Below are 4,966 nucleotides of genomic sequence, written 5' to 3'. Positions count from 1 at the left end.
CTCTATTTCCAAGGTAACATTGTGATTTCTAATTATATCCAAGAGTGTAGTTCTTTCAATAACACAAATTGCAATTCCTTCCATTTCTTCTCATCCTCTGTAATTCCTGTCCAAACAAAAAACCAAAAAACACCAAAAAAACCACCCCACCCTCTAACCCCCGCCCCCAATAACAGCCCAACCTCAATACGGTTTTACTCAATCAACAAAAATATAAATATAATATTGGAGAATATTCTGAAATTAAAATCAATCTCAATAAAATGATTAAATAAGAGTCTCCAATCTTTAGAGAATCATTCAATTTCTCAAAAGTCACATAGCAGCTTGCAGGCAGAATATAATCAGGAAGGGTTGAGAAGTTAACTCTTTTTTCCCAGTGTACTTCAGACAACAGGAATCTTTATTCTTCGGGGGCATAGGAGGCAGGAAGGATCTTCTCACCTCGGGACACCAACAGTAAGCACACCTCGCCCTTACCCCTCGGCAAACTAAGCCAACAAAACAATCAAGCTCATTGAAGATGAAACAGTGAGGGGTCAGAGAGTAGGAATAAGCACCTTAACAGGATCCAGAACATGGTCTTCCTCTTACTGTAAAATGCTTTCATATTTAACATTTTTTATTTCAAGAGAAATCAGACCAAAGCAAGGTAGGGAGACTTTATTTTTTGTAATAATAAGCAGCTAAGTGGTACAGTGGAGGAAGTACCAGACTTGGAATCAGGGATACCTGAGCTCAAAGTTGGTCTCAGATACTTTACTGGAGGTGTGACCCTGGACAAATCAGTTAACTTGCCTAGTTTCCTCTCTGAAAATTGGGATAGAAATATCTCCTACCTCCATAAGGCTATTGAGAGGATTAAATAACATAATAGGTCAAGTGCCTCTCAAACCTTAAAATGCTATATAAATGCTAGCAATTATAATAAGGTCAAATGGGGTCTTAGGGCTTAGTATTTTATTCCTGATGAGGATGAGGCTATATGGATGAACTTCTATACAAGTACCTGTTCTTCTTCTTCCAGGCTCCATCTAAGGCCTGACCCTTTCTTAGAGAAATCCAAACCAGGGTACTCAGGGACACTGACTTATGAACAGAAACTCGGTTGAAATTGATGAATATTAATGGTAATATCAATTTAGGAGATATTGGAAAAAAGTTCCTCAGTGTGATGGCCTTTTCTGATTTCTGTTACAAAGAAATTGGAAACCTGATTCTACAAGAACAAAAAAAATGACAATGTCAAGTGTATGATGGAAAACTCTTCCTTTGCAGCTGGATTTATGAATATATAGCAATAATTATTAGTAGAAGATATTCCCTTATGACATTAAGCTGGGGATAGGTAGGGGAAGAATCATAGATTCCAAAGTCAGTTTTCAATGATGCTAGGTTTTGTTTGATTGTCCTGCTTATGTCATACCTTTTTTTCTGCTTCTTTTTACTGCTTCTTCCAGTAGTCTCCATCTCCTTGCTTCTTACCCTCTTCCTATACAAAGATGATGGGGACTTATTGCCTCATTTAGGGAAGACCTTCACTAATCAGGGTCAGTATCCTTCTGGTATGATAATCACAGAAGTAAATCTAAGGAAATCTCTTTATCTCGGCTCCAATCTATAGCTGTTGTTCAATGACATAAACAGTACCTTACTGAAGATCAAACTAAAACCTTAAAGAAGTCATTTCCTCAAGCTGGGCCTCAATTTCCTTATGAAGGAATCAGACAGCCTCTGAGGTCCACTCCAGCTCTTACATTCTGGGACTCCTTAAGAATAAACAAACAAACAAATAACATATTTGCATAAAGAATAAGCAGATCACAAATGGTCCCTTCTCCCACAAAATTATTTTCTGGATTCCTTCAGCAGATAGAAAAAAGAAAGCAGAAAGACAAAGATGTAAGTATGCGTTCAGGGGAATTTAAAGACAAGCAACCTCCCCCCAAAACACATACATACACCCCAAAACTGCAGTTTATTTCCTGAGGGAGGTAGGAGTGCGAACCACAGGAAAAATGGAAACTTTATTAAGCCATTCCAAATTCTAAGGGAATAGCAAGGCTGCATTTTGCACAGCTATTTTTAGATTATGTCAACTCCAATCATAACCTGACTCAGAGTTGAGAGCCAAACACTAAAAGCATTTAGGTGGAATTCCTTTCTGGAGAGCATAGCTAAGATGAGAGACACTTGAGTTGAAGAGTTTAAGAAGACTTCAGAAAGCTATGTGGGAGGAGTGTATTTCAGGAGAAAGTCTAACTTTACCAAGTTCACTGGGCCCTTCTGGTTATACTCTTCTCTGGACTTATGCCTGGACTCATGCCAAGGGCCACTTTGTGAGTGAAACCACTTAATGAGGTTCTTTGAACTGCTTTGTTAGCAAAGGTCCCTTAGTGGGTTCCAGACTGCCATTTTATCATTAATTTCTAATCTATATGAGGTGTTCTGGTCAATCATTCATTCATTCATTCACTCATTTAACAAGCATCTATTGCACAATTTCGAGGACTTTCTGCTATGGAGGATACAAAAGGAGTATGTGCCCTTGCCTTCAAAACACTTACAATTTAGCTGCAAATATATACTCAGGTAGATTATCTAAATCCTAATAAAGACCGACATTTATATATCCTTTAAGCTTTGCAAGCTCCTTGAGAGCAGAGACTATCTCTGTTTTGTTTTTATTATTCCCACCCAGCTGCTAACAAAGCACAGCTATGGTTCACTTCTTGAAACATAGTAAGTACTTAATAAATGCTTGCTGATTGATATGCATTATCTCCTTTGGTCCTCATCGTCATCCATATCATCATAAATAGCTGCCATTTTTATAGGGTTTTAAAGTTTGCAAAGTGTTTTTTTTATTAAGCATTGCCTAAATTGATCCTTACAACAATCTTGTAAAAATAGGTGCTATTATTATCCCCATTTTTCAGATAAGAAAATTGGGTATCAGAGCAGTTAAGTACCTTGCCCACAGTTAGAAAAGTTAGGACGGCCATCTAGGTGATGTAGTGGATAGAGTGCTAGGCTGGAATTTAGGTGGACCTGAGTCTAATTTCTGCTTCAGATACCCTGTTGTGTGACCCTGAGCAAGTCACTTAAACTCTCAGCCTCAGTAATAGCATCTTTTCACAGGCTTGGTGTAAGGACCAAATGAGATACTTCTATAAAGTACTTTTCAAGCCTTAGAGAACTATATAAATTCTGGTTGTTATTCTTAATAATAATAATGTTATTGTTAAGTTCACACAGCTATTATATATCTGACAACAGATTTGAGCCCAGGTGTTCCTGAATCTAAGTATAGCATTTAATCCCCTATGCCATTCTCTGATAATAATATGATCTAGTACCAGAAAGCATGTTACAAAAAATAATTGGTTCAGAGGTTTAAAGTTACCATATAATGAGCTCCCCATGTGTCAAACGTCTTCCAGTAGACGCAGGATAATGACTTGTCTGAGATGTTATAGATGGGATTCCTGATTGGGTTGAGTTTAGATTAGATAATCTTTGATGTTTTTTCTATCACTAAGATAGTGTAGTTATATAATCTATATCCCATACGGCAAAGCCAGTTTTTAAATAATAGCAACATGATCAAATATTTTAACTAAAAGAAACATTATTTAATCTTTTGTGTGAATTTCACAAGCACAGCTCAGAAATGCTACAGAACTGATGACAGATAGCTAGGTAGCTAACACATTTATTAAGTGCTCACTGTGTATTAGATGGGACAGCTAGGTGGTACAGTGAATGGAGCACTGGGCCTGCAGTAAGGAAGACCTGAGTTCAAATTAAGTCTCACATACTTCTTAGCTATGTGACCCTGGGCAAGTCACTTAACCCTTTTTGCCTTAGTTCCTCAACTATAAAATGAGTTGGAGAAGGAAATGGCAAACCCCTCCAGTGTCTTTGCCAATCAAACCTCAAATGGGATCACAAAGAGCTGGACACGACTGAACAAAGAAATGTATCAGACATTGTGCTAAGTGCTAGGGATACAAAAAAAAAAAAGAAAACAAAATGGTGCCTATTCTCAAGAGCCTATGTTGCAGCTTTTTGGTTGATAGAAAGCCACACAAATTAAGTTTTCCTATAGTACACATCCTAGACTATCAGAGCTGGAGGGAAACTTAGAAACCATGTAGTCCAACTTTCTCATTTTATAGATAAGGAAAATAAGGCCCAGAGAAGTAAAGCATTTTGCCTAAGGTCACACAGCTAGCTAAGGAAAGAACTGGGATTTGAATAGACATCACCCATTCCAGTGCTCTTTCCTGCCTCTCACAAGATTTTACTGATTGTGCCCATTAATAACAATGGTATTTTAAGGACCAATACTTGCCATTGCTTAATTCCATATGTGCCCATTTTCTCAGTTTATTGGCACTGCTCCCCATCGCTCACTTGTTCTAGTTTTCCTTTGTCCTGGACGTCTATACCATCCCTGGAGCCATTTCTGTAAGCTAGCTCAGGTCCCATGGACATAAGAGCAATTAAATGTTTTATGGTTCTCACTCTAGCCTGAAGTCAGTCTTCTGCAAGCCGGGAAACAGGCTGCCTTCCTGTAACACCTGGCAACTGCATCTTACACACGAGCCTGAAGCATGGAGATTAGTCAATTTCACCCTGAAAATGGAAGCCCAAGATGCCTGCTGATGGCTTTCCTTACCTTCTTTGCCTGCTTGAGTCCTGGAGGGAGGTACATTCAGGATCATCCTCATTTACTGCTGGGCTTTCCCAGATTGCTTGGAAGAGCAGGGGAGTTGTTTTCTATTGTATTGCTGTGGATTGCAGCTGCTTGAAAATTCCCTCATTGATTTTCAGCACAGCAGTGCTGCCCCAATTCTAATAAGGTTCAAGCACTGAAAAAGTACCTCTGTGAACCATTGATTACATTGACATAGCAATCTATTTTTTTCTGCCCCTAGTAGGCTGGATCAGTTCTTTGCAC

This window comes from Phascolarctos cinereus, unplaced genomic scaffold (assembly GCF_003287225.1).
Source record: "Phascolarctos cinereus isolate Bilbo 61053 unplaced genomic scaffold, phaCin_HiC Scaffold_726;HRSCAF=1367, whole genome shotgun sequence".
Lineage (NCBI taxonomy): Eukaryota > Metazoa > Chordata > Mammalia > Diprotodontia > Phascolarctidae > Phascolarctos > Phascolarctos cinereus.
This window is presented reverse-complemented; position numbering follows the sequence as displayed.